We start from the raw sequence: 14,684 nt of genomic DNA, 5'->3' as shown, positions 1-14,684 counted from the left end.
TTACCCTGTACCCCTGCATAGCCTAAAAGACAGATTGTGTGTGTGTGTTGCACAACTCTGGGAAGTTTGGGGGTTGTAAACATGAAGTTATGTGCCCTCATTGACACTCCAGCAGGACATGGTCGACCCAGCACGGGCGACCACAGCAGCTTGTGCAACACTGTCCACATCACACACCACAACACAGAACATCCATGGTACTCATTGTGCCGCTCTGAAAACCAGCATCAACAAAATAACAGGTGTTGTACACAGGAGGCGTGTACTCATGCACATGGGCTTGGTTGCAGGGGTGGTATCCTAAATATTTACACCGTGGAGGGGTGTTGTCAGGTTGTGACACGTTGGAGGTGTAGGGGGACTTTAGCCACGTGGGTGTAATCATGTCAACATGCTGGATATGGCTTAGAGAAGGAGATGGGGCCTATCGTCTGTAGTTTAGGACAGACACACAGTATACTGACTGTCATCTCTACCTGCACTGGTTCACAGGTACTGTAGTTTAGGACAGACACAGTATACTGACTGTCATCTCTACCTGCACTGGTTCACAGGTACTGTAGTTTAGGACAGACACACAGTATACTGACTGTCATCTCTACCTGCACTGGTTCACAGGTACTGTAGTTTAGGACAGACACACTGACTGTCATCTCTACCTGACTGTCATCTCTATATACTGACTGTCATCTCTACCTGCACTGGTTCACAGGTACTGTAGTTTAGGACACACACACAGTATACTGACTGTCATCTCTACCTGCACTGGTTCACAGGTACTGTAGTTTAGGACAGACACAGTATACTGACTGTCATCTCTACCTGCACTGGTTCACAGGTACTGTAGTTTAGGACAGACACACAGTATACTGACTGTCATCTCTACCTGCACTGGTTCACAGGTACTGTAGTTTAGGACAGACACACTGACTGTCATCTCTACCTGACTGTCATCTCTATATACTGACTGTCATCTCTACCTGCGCTGGTTCACAGGTACTGTAGTTTAGGACAGACACACAGTATACTGACTGTCATCTCTACCTGCACTGGTTCACAGGTACTGTAGTTTAGGACAGACACACAGTATACTGACTGTCATCTCTACCTGCGCTGGTTCACAGGTACTGTAGTTTAGGGCAGACACAGTATACTGACTGTCATCTCTACCTGCACTGGTTCACAGGTACTGTAGTTTAGTTCACCTGTAGCCCAGATAGCTCACCTGTGGATGCTGTGTCGGATATCACATCTTCATTATTATCTTGTGTGCAATGATATCATCACTGAATGGTGCTTTCTAGTACACAACATTTGATTTTGAATCATGAATAGAACATCCATCCTTTCATCTGTTCAGCCCAGAAAACACTCAGAAAATATACATTCACAGTTTGAATATATCAACAGCTATGTAACTGACCTCTCCAGCATCCCTAGAGTACCACAACAAACGCATGAGGTAGTGGTGATGCAAGACTTCTCTGAACCTGCCTGTCCCAGTCCTTCCAGTAATGTTGAGAGACAGAGTCATGTGCTGCCTGGTCCTGCAGTGGGTGGTGCTGTGGGACAGGTGGAAGGGAGTGGACAGGGTAGACAGTGCACTTCAGAGAGAGATATACATGTGTGGTTCCAGGAGACCAGTGGCGGGGTGAAGGGTCACACTCCTCAAAATGTCAGCAGGCTCATCCCAGGCCAAGGTCACTGGCACCAGTGAATGATGGAGGGAGGAGCTACGGGAGGACGGGCTCATTGTAATGGCTGGAATGGAATACATGGAACAGTATCAAACACATCAAAAGTATGGAAAGCACATGTTTGACTCCATTCTATTGATTCCATTCCAGCCAATACAATGAGTCCGTCCTCCTATAGCTCCTCCCACCAGCCTCCACTGACAAGCACTAATAATAAAACCCTAGTCTGGAATCCAAACGTATATGCATGAAACAGAGCAAACTCCAGGCTAGACCGAGAATGTGGTTATGTAATATGCATGTTGTTGTTGTTGTTTGTGTTTGTTGATTTTCTGTTTCTTGTTGATCACTTTATCACTGAATTAGATGTTTTTATCTCGGAACCCAGGACCAACTGTTGAATGCGGTGGCCAACTACTCGATTAGTTGACAGTTGCGTTAACGGTGTGTCATGAGAGACTTTTGTACACATTGCTAAAAACATTGTGTCAACTCTTCTATGACATCATCAGTGTGTGCCGGGTTACCAAGGTAAATAGTCAGTCATGAAACGAACCACTAGATGGCGAACCGTACCATTTATCTGATGAGACAAGTTGTATCATTGACCGCCTAACACATCTTCTAGCATGATGCGTGAGTGGGTTTGAGAAAGACTGACAACTTTTTTCCACACAGACACACCCTTAAATGTCAGTTGTTTGGAAACTAAATGAATTTGTTTCCCCCCTATGGCACAATAACATATCCAATGAGACTGAGTAAGCTGAGAGAATGTTTGTGTTCTTGTGACAATCAAAGATAAACAATCAAATGTATGTTTCCTCTGTGGTGCCACTCAGATACATATCAGCTGTCCCATCGCCGTGTCAGAGCCCTGCCAAAAATAATGATCCATTGTGCTGTTGTGTATGGAAACACAATGATGGGGACTGACGTGGGGAGGATAAGTGGCTGAAGGAGACCTAGGACCTACTGGCGGAGGATCTTAATTTGATCACACTTTTGTTTTGAGAATTTTCCTGTAAAGCAGGAAATGCAAACCTATAGTGTATTTTGATGTTTTAAAAAGCTTCTAAAGTTTGTGATTTCCACTTTAAAATGTCAGACTTGATTCGCCCTAATGAAAAATGTATGAGCCCCTACAAAGAATGTCCATTAATTGTAATTCACATAATAATTCACATTTCCTGTTGAGGCATGATTAATTTCCTGCTGTAGCAAACTGGATCAAATTAAGATCCTAGGCCACAGCCCGGGCACAGGACTGACAATATGGGCAGGAGCAGGAACTAGGCAGCAGGAAAGGTCAGCCTTAGCCCGCCATCTTGTATAAACACCATTTCCGTCTCTGAGACTGTGTTTAATTCCCTGGAAATCAAGGTCCACTTTGAGACATTGTGCCATTCTGAGGGTCCTACCCTGTTTTGTTCTGTTCAGCTCTGTTCTCAGTTGTTTTCCCACGGTCAATTAATATACATGTCAGAATGTTTCCATTTTGGTTTTATAATGGGGTATAGGGAGAGAGAAGAGGACAACATCAACGTTGCCCCTCATCAAGAGAAATAGAAGTGATTGAAACGTGGAAACCTGGGCCCGTATCCACAAAGCGTCTCAGAGTGCTGATCTAGGATCAGTCTTGTCTTTTAGATCATAATTAATAATATTATATGGACAGATCCTAGATCCCCACTCCTACCATGAGACACTTTGTGTATGCGGCCCTGACAGTAGACTGCCCTTTCACCAAACTCCTTCTACCAACTGTGTGTTTATTTTGATTTATTTCACCTTTATTTAACCAGCTAGTTCTCATTTACAACTGCGACCTGGCATGTGTGTGTGTGTGTGTGTGTGTGTGTGTGTGTGTGTGTGTGTGTGTGTGTGTGTGTGTGTGTGTGTGTGTGTGTGTGTGTGTGTGTGTGCGTGTGCGTGTGCGTGTGTGTGCGCGTGTGTGTGTGTTGCGTGGTAGAGGACAATGCAGGGATGTGATCTTACTGTGGCCATTCCCACAGACCATGGCCATGCATTCCCACAGACCATGGCCATGGATTCCCACAGACCATGGCCATGTATTCCCACAGACCATGGCCATGCATTCCCACAGACCATGGCCATGGAGAGAATAGGGCTAAAGTCTTATCTCTCTGTTCTCACACCAGTCAGGCTAAAGGTCAGCTTCCATCTCTAGGCTGACCTTCTCTCTTGCCTTTGGACAATGTACATGTCATGTTATTTTAACATGGCTGTGTTGTTCATTTATCAAATTGGTATGACATTCATGATGGAGGGTGGATGGAGGGTGTATTTGGCTGTACTACAATGTTACGTCATTATGAAGATCATTTAAAAAATAATTTTTAGATGCTATCTTGATACCCAACAGACGTAGCAACAGAATGTTATTTGTTGTCCCGTTACTTCTTGACAAACGGTTGTTTTATTTCCCAGAGAAGACACAACATACTGTAGAATCTTGTCACAGCAGTTACTCTTTCAGATGTCTTCAAACAGAAGGGTTTGTTTTCATGGAAAATTACACTACAGCTCCCATTTCAGCCGGCTGAAAGTCAGTTGAATCAGAATCTCCCAAATAAATGTGTATATTCATCAGACAGTTAAAAGACAAATAGTTGACTCCCAACCCAACAGGGGTAAAGGAGGTTCCAATTAGTAGTGATCTCTCTACCAACCTTCATGGCTCAGTAATCCCTTCGGAAGGAATACAGTAATTCTCGTCCCACAATCCTGATGAGTTTCATGTTTGCAGGGCTCACACTTGAATCATGAAAAGCTTCTGGACTATTGAAGATGACTTTCAGTTCTGTCTGCTTGATAATGTCCTTTGGGCATTACGTAACGCTCATGACACAATGTTAGGTCACAAGTTCACAACCCTCCAAGGTCTTTGAGGGAGCCCCTATCTAACCTTTTGAGCAACATCCTTTATTTACTAGACTAGCTGTCAATATAAACCGTTTTTTTTACCCAGTGGTGGTTTGTTTCCAGGTTAAACACTTCTAGAGTATTGAGGTTGGCTCTAAAAAATACTGAACATGGAGTACTCCCAGTCCAGCCTGGTCTCATAAACTAGACGTAACATAGTAAACACTCAAAATTGTTACGTTTGATATGGTTACATAAGACAGAAGGTTACTTAAGAAGGCTAAAGGGTAAAACAAAAGTAGGGTGGTTGGTCAGGGTGAATAGGTAGGCATATTACGCGAACATCTAGCAACCCAGAGGTTGCGTGTTCAAATCTCATCTCGGTTGAGATTAGCTAAATTTATCTAATTAGCAACTTTGCAACAACTTACTACTTTTTAACTACTTCGAAACTACTTAGCATGTTAGCTAACCCTTCCCCTAACCCTAACCTTAACCCTCAACCCAAATCCTAACCCTAACCTTAACCCCTAACCATAACGCCTAGCTAATGTTAGCCACCTAGCCTTCTAATGTGACGTGGTGAGGTTGGACCCAGGTACAAAGAGTCCAGATGAGTAATCAGTGTTTAAGGATAAACATAATATTTCACAGTACACTTGAAAGGGAAAAAGAGCAAACACTAAGTCTCGGAAACTCACTCAGTAAACGACCGAGGACGGTAAACAATTCAAGCTTCTGCAAAGGACAACAGAAAACACAGGGAATTCATAATGAGTAAATTGGACACACCTGATTGGCGTTAATGTCTCTAGGACGGTCTCTGCCACCCCCTGGTGACAGGTCGAACCATGAGACCTAATTAATGTTAGCCACAACACATTGGAATTCATAACATATCATAGTTTTTGAAAATTCGCAACATATCACATGAATTGTAAAAGTAGCAGATCATACAAAATGGATGATGGACAGTCACAAATAAATGGAGTGTCCTGGATTTACATTTACTATGATATGTCTACCCCTGAGTCCAGGTTGCCCAGTCCAGTTATTATTCCCATGCCCCTACTCTGCCTGCCTGCCTGCCTGCCTGCCAGCCTGCCTGGGCGGAAGGCGTGAGAATGTGGTAGCCTAGTAGTGGCATTGTTTACTGTGCCAGCCCCAGCGTGTGAGCCCTCACCCCTGCTTGTGAGGCCCTGGCCCACACTGTGCCCGCCTGGAGCCACTGGCGTGCCCTCATTCTCCGGGAATGGAGTTTCCATCCAGGGGCCTCCCTGGCGCCAGAGTGATGCCAGCCCAGATCTCTCAACTTTGACTGAGGACTCAACCATGGTTTTGCCAGAAACTGGGATTTGTGTTGTGTTAATTTATTGTGTGTAAGTTTACAGCGTCATTCATCCCCATGCCTGTCCTCTTTCCCCCTTCTTTTCATTTTGATTTACAGACAAATATATATAGACCATAATGGCATGTCCATCGCACTCCAGAAACAGCTTTGATCCATTTAGAGATGAAAGGATGTTTGGCTTAAAAGATAGTGCTCACTGGTACTTCCTCCTCTCACATACTGCTGTGTCGCCTGGCCCTAAACTGCTGTCTCTGTTTGAGTCTGTACACCTCAGACAGCTCTATGGAATAGCTTAAAGTATTTTAAGTCAGAGGGCCTCTTTTTTTTAAAAGATCAGTTCAGATTGTGGGATCTCCTCCTATAGGCAGCCTCCTATAGGCAGCGATTAGCCAATGAACAGAGTTGTCTTTTAATTTACCAAAATTGAGAACAAAACACCATCTGAAAAGAAACTGCAGGATTTTCCTCTCCAACCTTTTAAAACAGAAGACTATTTTATTGTTGAGATTGTCCATATTACATGTTTTGGAAAATAGGTAAAGAAACCGTCCGAGTCACACAGAACATGATGTGTGGAGGCAGTTTGACTATAAATAATTTTGCGCCTTAACATCCATCAGGCAGAGTCACACAAGATCCACCGCTGGGCACACAAGAGATTAGACAATCATGCTGTATCCTTGACTAATGGAATTAATGCTCAAACATGTGGAACCGGTAAATCAAAGGGATATTTGCGTATGTCCGCCATGTTGCTTGTTCTCATGGGGCTCCTCTCTTTTCTCAGCGGTGACGGTGAAAGACGGGTGGGTTTTGGGTAATATACTTAAGCAGATAGTACACAGAGCAAAGAAGATCAGCATTGACTGACTGGATGACTGACTGACAGTGACTGGCTGGCTGACAGAAAATCTGGTTGCTGACCATTGAGGAAGTCACATTATTTATTTTGGTGGCCACAGTGTTTGGGTTTACGGAGTAAAAATGTCCTCAGTTGAGACTCTTCTCGGAGATTTATAATGATGGATTGGTACAACGTAGTATTTTACAACGTTTGAACGGATGTTGATGTAATCTAAAAGTGTCTGTTACTGGCAACATTTGGGGAGAGGAATTTCAACCCGAGAGCAAAATAGTTCCTTCTGCTTATTTATATATTGTATGTTTTTTATTTAACCAAATTAATGTTAATTTACATGTTCTAAACATATAGACAAAACCTAATTTAGTAAGATTATCTGTGTGTTTGGATAAGCTAAAATGGGCCAGTGTCTCTCCAACTGACCTAACCATATTTTCCCATGAACTTTCTAAAAGGCATTAGCAAATCTCCCTCAGAGGGACAGCTGTAGGATTTGATATATGTTGAAAAGCCGTGAAATGACCCTGCCTGAATGCTAGTGTATAACCTCCATGCTGCTTACCCAGGTCACATCTCTCCCTGATCAGATCAGAAATATACACTGAGACCACTGCAGTTCTCTGATAGAATCTGGAGCATGGCCAATGTGTTGAAACTCAGGTCAAAACACAGGTTACATATTACACGGTCTATGGTCAAAACAGGAACCTCATATTTAGATAATTTTTTGTTATTAGTTATTTCTCCACTTTAGCTGAAGTTAGTAGGCTATATTTATTTGATCTATTTGACTATGTTATTTCTGTCCTCTAGCCTCCAGTAGGGAGACTGTGGAATTCTGGCTTATTGTTTTGTATCGATGCCTTGTTGTTGCCAAGGGTGACCTCATACTGGTAGTGAAATATATTAGCCTAAGTATCTTCTTTTCATTTCTAAAACGTATCTCCGTCTCTCTGTAGTTCATTTGTGGAGATCAAAGACGGAGACTAGACGTCTGCGCTCTTCTTCTCTCTCTCTCTCTCTCTCTCTCTCTCTCTCTCTCTCTCTCTCTCTCTCTCTCTCTCTCTCTCTCTCTCTCTCTCTCTCTCTCTCTCTCTCTTTCTCTCTCATCATCTTCATGTTTCCTTAACCTCTCCTTTGTCACTTACTTCTGTTGGTATTTTGGATCCTTGCTAAAACCTAAGGCATTCAGAGTATGCTTAATGAATCATTGCTTTCTTTCTGCAATGCTTCGTTGTTCTTTTGTGAATCAGTCACAATGCTGGTCAGAAGAACATATTCAGGGACACAAAGAGTGAATTGTTTTCTCTTTTTACCTGTCTGAAAGTTGATCTGATGTGATTTTCTTTTCCCTTGTCTGCAGGTGAATATCAGAACACACTTGACCCACTTATCAGAAGCTGACTGGTAATGAGCCAAAAGAGTTCAGTGCTAATTGTCAGGGGTTTAAGCCGTCTTACTTTCTGAAGTAAATCCTAGTAAATCTTTGATGAATCCATCATAGGAATTCTCTTAATTGGAACGTTTTGCAGCTTCTACAGGTCACCGCAGGGTCAAAAAGCAGAGTAATTAGAAGAAGAAAAAAATGATTCTGGATGAAGAGAAAGAAAATGCTTCTTGAGTTGATAGCACATGAAAGATTGGCTTGTTTGTGTGGCATGTTTAAGCCTTTCCCAAAGGGTTGTGTATCTTATTTTATTCCAGGCTTGTTTTTGTTTACAGCACAAGAAAGTGTGTGGCATGTTTAAGTGTTCCCCAATATTGTTACGTATCTTATTTTAAGTTCTAGGAAATGTCTGTGAAATGTGTCAGAACCAGCGAAGCACTGCCCTAACCTGTCCTGAATGGCTCCAAATGTGATTGAAAGGAAGACCATTTATTTTTACAACACTGATTGACTGTGGTGGGTTTATGTTTGGGTTGATTTTAGCCTCTGTGTGACAATAGGGTTCCAGTGGCTTCATTAAGGAGATCAAACACAGAAGGATGACTGTGAAGGTCCTCTCCCTTCATCTCCCTTCCTCTCCTTCCTCTCCCTTCCTCTCCTTCCTCTCCCTTCATCTCCCTTCCTCTCCTTCCTCTCCCTTCCTCTCCCTTCCTCTTTCTTCCTCTCCCTTCCTCTCCCTTCCTCTCCCTTCCTCTCCTTCCTCTCATTTCATCTCCCTTCCTCTCCCTTCCTTTCCTTTCCTCTCCCTTCCTCTCCCTTCCTCTCCTTCCTCTCCCTTCCACTCCCTTCCTTTCCTTCCTCTCCTTCCTCTCCTTACTCTCCTTACTCTCCCTTCCTCTACTTTGTGTCTTGCTGTTAAGAGATATTGTAAGCACAGACCAGGGTTTCCTCTACTTACTCTGTGTCTTGCTAACTGAAAAACACAGTGACATGAACTCAGAGGCTTGATGTTGTAAGCGAATTGCTGTTTACAACATGATCTGAGATGAGATGGTTGATAGCTTGATCTCCTTATTGTACTATTGAAAACGTCATTGTTTACCTGGAAGCCACACACACTAGCTGTATTCTGACAAATCTGATATCTGAAGTAACTAAACACAATATGTGTAAGGGCTGTCTCTCTCCTCATCCTCGGACGAGGAGAGGAGAGAAGGATCTTCAGACCAAAACGGAGCATTTGGGAAATAAGCCATCACTTTATTTATACACGATGGCAACACGAAACAAAACAAAACACTTTCAAAAATACAAAACGACGTAGACGACAAAACCTGAACATGAACTTACTTAACTGAAACGTAAAACTCACGGACAGGAAACAGACTACATCGAAACGAAACGAACAGCCAAACAGTCCCGTATGGTAAATCCATGCAACGACACAGGAGACAATCACCCACAAACAAACAGTGAGAACGCCCTACCTAAATATGACTCTTAATTAGAGGAAAACGCAAACCACCTGCCTCTAATCAAGAGCCATACCAGGCAACCCAAAACCAACATAGAAACAGATAACATAGACTGCCCACCCAAAACACATGCCCTGACCATAAACACATAAAAAACAACATAAAACAGGTCAGGACTGTTACAGAACCCCCCCCCTCAAGGTGCGAACGCCGGGCGCACCAGCACAAAGTCCAGGGGAGGGTCTGGGTGGGCAGTTGACCACGGTGGTGGCTCCGGCTCTGGACGCTGTCCCCACACCACGATAGTCACCCAACGCTTCTGTCTACCCCTCCTAATGACCACCCTAAAACTCACATCCCCTAAATAAACGGCCAGCACCAGGAGAAGGGGCAGCACCGGGACAAGGGGCAGCACCGGGACAAGGGGCAGCACCGGGACAAGGGGCAGCACCGGGACAAGGGGCAGCACCGGGACAAGGGGCAGCACCGGGACAAGGGGCAGCACCGGGACAAGGGGCAGCACCGGGACAAGGGGCAGCACCGGGACAAGGGGCAGCACCGGGACAAGGGGCAGCACCGGGATAAGGGGCAGCACCGGGATAAGGGGCAGCACCGGGATAAGGGGCAGCACCGGGACAAGGGGCAGCACCGGGACAAGGGGCAGCACCGGGACAAGGGGCAGCACCGGGACAAGGGGCAACACCGGGACAAGGGGCAACACCGGGACAAGGGGCAGGTCCCGGCTGATATACTCTGGCAGATCCTGGCTGAGGGACTCTGGCAGGTCTATGCAGGCTGACGGCTCTCGACGCTCATGGCAGGCTGACGGCTCTCGACGCTCATGGCAGGCTGACGGCTCTCGACGCTCCTGTCTGGCTGACGGCTCTAGCGGCTCCTGTCTGGCGGATGGCTCTGTAGGCTCATGGCAGACGGGCGGCTTTGCAGGCTCATGGCAGACGGGCGGCTTTGCAGGCTCCTGGCAGACGGATGGCTCAGACGGCGCTGGGGAGACGGATGGCTCAGATGGCGCTGGGGAGACGGATGGCTCAGATGGCGCTGGGGAGACGGATGGCTCAGATGGCGCTGGGGAGACGGATGGCTCTGGCCGGATACGGCGCACTGTAGACCTGGTGCGTGGTGCCGGAACTGGAGGCACCGGGCTAAGGATAAGCACCTTCCTACTAGTGCGGGGAGCAGGGACAGGGCACACTGCATTCTCAAAGCCCACTCTATACCTGATGCGAGGTACCGGCACTGGTAACACCGGGCTGAGGACAAGCACATCAGGATTAGTAGGGGGAGAAGATACAGTGTGTTCAGGGCTCTGGAGACGCACAGGTGGCTTAGTGCGTGGTGCCGGAACTGGAGGCACCGGGCTAGATACACGCACTACAGGGAGAGTGCGTGGAGGAGGAACAGGGCTCAGGATACGCACTGGTAGCCTAGTGCGTAGTGTAGACACTGTAGGTACTAGGCTGGGGCGGGGAGGTGGCGCCGGAAATACCGGACCGTGGAGGCGTACTGGCACTCTTGAGCATTGAGCCTGCCCAACCTTACCTGGTTGAATACTCCCGGTTGCCCGACCAGTGCGGGGAGGTGGAATAACCCGCACCGGGCTATGTAGGCGAACCGGGGAAACCATGCGTAAGGCAGGTGCCATGTATGCCGGCCCGAGGAGACGCACTGGAGACCAGACGCGTTGAGCCGGCCTCATGACACCTGGCTCAATACCCAATCTAGCCCTACCAGTGCGGGGAGGTGGAATAACCCGCACTGGGCTATGCACTCGTACAGGAGACACCGTGCGCTCTACTGCGTAACACGGCGCCTGCCCGTACTCCCGCTCTCCACGGTAAGCCTGAGAAGTGGGCGCAGGTCTCCTACCTGCCCTAGGCCCACTACCTCCTAGCCCCCCCCCAAGAAATTTTTGGGAATTACTTACGGGCTTTTTGGGCTTCCGTGCCAGACGCGTTCCCTCATAGCTCCGGTTCCTCTCTCCGGTAGCCTCTGCTCTCCCCAGTGCCTCCAGCTGCTCCCCTGGCTTTTCGGGCTTCCAGCCACGTCTCCTTGCTGCCTCTTCATATCTCCGCCTCTCTGCCTTTGCTGCCTCCAGCTCAGCTTTAGGGCGGCGATATTCTCCTGGTTGAGTCCATGGTCCCTTTCCATCCAATATTTCCTCCCATGTCCATGAGTCCTGGTTTACCTGTCCCTTACTCCATTGAGTTTTCCCTTGCCGCTTGGTCTTAGCGTGGTGGGTGATTCTGTAAGGGCTGTCTCTCTCCTCATCCTCGGACGAGGAGAGGAGAGAAGGATCTTCAGACCAAAACGCAGCATTTGGGAAATAAGCCATCACTTTATTTATACACGATGGCAACACCAAACAAAACAAAACACTTTCAAAAATACAAAACAAGAAAACGACGTAGACGACAAAACCTGAACATGAACTTACTTAACTGAAACGTAAAACTCACGGACAGGAAACAGACTACATCGAAACGAAACGAACAGCCAAACAGTCCCGTATGGTAAATCCATGCAACGACACAGGAGACAATCACCCACAAACAAACAGTGAGAACGCCCTACCTAAATATGACTCTTAATTAGAGGAAAACGCAAACCACCTGCCTCTAATCAAGAGCCATACCAGGCAACCCAAAACCAACATAGAAACAGATAACATAGACTGCCCACCCAAAACACATGCCCTGACCATAAACACATAAAAAACAACATAAAACAGGTCAGGACTGTTACAATATGGCTTTAGTAAGGGTATGTCCATGTGTTGTCCATGGAAAAAGAAATATGAGTCACTTCAAACAAGCCACATTCTGGTCTCCACCCTTCACTCCACATTAAAGTCTGTTTGCCTGTATTCTTGTAGTATAACTACCGACAGGACTGGGTGGATGGAACTGGTCTGATCTGATCTGAACTGTCCTCTAGAGGCATGTTGTATGAGGGTCTGCCAGTCCTGGGCTGCACACTGCAGAGAGCTGTGACTGGACACTGATGCTGAGACCACCAAGGGCCAACAAGCCAGGGGAGCTGATGTTTCTATTTAGTAGTTGGTCCAGAAACCAAACTGCCTCCTCTGGAAATTCCTTCCTGGAACTTGGATTTTTGATTTAGTGGAACTTTTGGATCCAGAGTATAGCAAATAAGATTAGCTGTGAGTGAATGAACTAACCACAGTGTATTTTTCCCATATTTATTGTGCATTTTGTGTCTATTTCCCTTCCTTTATAGAAAGTGGCAAGCAATTAGAGGTTCTATACTTGGCTGTTGAAATGTGTGTCTGTCAGGGAACCACTAATCAACTGCACTGTGTTGACCAAACCATTACATAACACATGTAAATATCCTCTACTCATATTTGTTATATATAGTGTTTTTACAATCTAAAACCATGGACTTTCCTGTCTTTTTGTTCTACTGATATTGTCTGTAAGGTCTGTAAACATCTTTAAACAGTTGGTTTTATATATTTGAACACTGTAACGGCCCATAAAGAAAGAGACGGAGGGAGTTGATTTGGGAAAGCTAATAGCTTTCAGCACTGGTGGAAACACAACACTGACCATGCCTGGCTTTGAGAAGAGTCCATACATGAGGCAATGAGAGAATATGTCTGGACAAATGAGGAAATTAAATATTGCTTTTGTAGCAACATAATGAACACATTTCATAATTTCTTCAGACAATCAGACACATTGCCAGCATTTGCACATGTATTTTGAACCTATTCAAGCCACCTCTCAGCTCTCAAAAGGGGATGTGACCAACAAATGTTATATCCGTAACAGTATATCTCCGTATATCCATTATATCTATAAGAACTATGTAATGATAACAGCTAACCAATACCCCACTGCATCCTCTATGGGCCAATCAACCTCCTCAATACACCCCCTTGTTCAAGCGTTTCCTCTGGCAGTAAATCCCTGACAGACAGACAGCTATAGGAAACACTCACTAACACTCACTAACCTGGTCATTGAAGTGTCTATGGTAGTTAATACCCCTGGTCGAACCTGGTCATTGAAGTGTCTATGGTAGTTATTAATACCCCTGGTCTAACCTGGCCATTGAAGTGTCTATGGTAGTTATTAAAACCCCTGGTCTAACCTGGTCATCGAAGTGTCTATGGTAGTTAATGCCCCTGGTCTAACCTGGTCATTGAAGTGTCTAGAAGTGTCTATGGTAGTTGATGCCCCTGGTCTAACCTGGTCATTGAAGTGTCTATGGTAGTTAATACCCCTGGTCTAACCTGGTCATTGAATTGTCTTTGGTAGTTAATACCCCTGGTCTAACCTGGTCATTGAAGTGTCTATGGTAGTTAATACCCCTGGTCTAACCTGGTCATTGAAGTGTCTATGGTAGTTAATACCCCTAGTCTAACCTGGTCATTGAAGTGTCTATGGTAGTTATTAATACCCCTGGTCTAACCTGGTCATTGAAGTGTCTATGGTAGTTAATACCCCTGGTCTAACCTGGTCATTGAAGTGTCTATGGTAGTTAATGCCCCTGGTCTAACCTGGTCATTGAAGTGTCTATGGTAGTTATTAATACCCCTGGTCTAACCTGGTCATTGAAGTGTCTATTGTAGTTAATACCCCTGGTCTAACCTGGTCATTGAAGTGTCTATGGTAGTTAATGCCCCTGGTCTAACCTGGTCATTGAAGTGTCTATGGTAGTTAATGTCCCTGGTCTAACCTGGTCATTGAAGTGTCTATGGTAGTTATTAATACCCCTGGTCTAACCTGGTCATTGAAGTGTCTATGGTAGTTATTAATACCCCTGGTCTAACCTGGTCATTGAAGTGTCTATGGTAGTTAATACCCCTGGTCTAACTTGGTCATTGTAGTGTCTATGGTAGTTAATTTCCCTGATCGAACCTGGTCATTGAAGTGTCTATGGTAGTTAATACCCCTGGTCGAACCTGGCCATTGAAGTGTCTATGGTAGTTAATACCCCTGGTCTAACATGGTCATTGAAGTGTCTATGGTAGTTATTAATA

Source organism: Salvelinus fontinalis, chromosome 41 (genome assembly GCF_029448725.1).
Source record: "Salvelinus fontinalis isolate EN_2023a chromosome 41, ASM2944872v1, whole genome shotgun sequence".
NCBI lineage: Eukaryota > Metazoa > Chordata > Actinopteri > Salmoniformes > Salmonidae > Salvelinus > Salvelinus fontinalis.
This window is presented reverse-complemented; position numbering follows the sequence as displayed.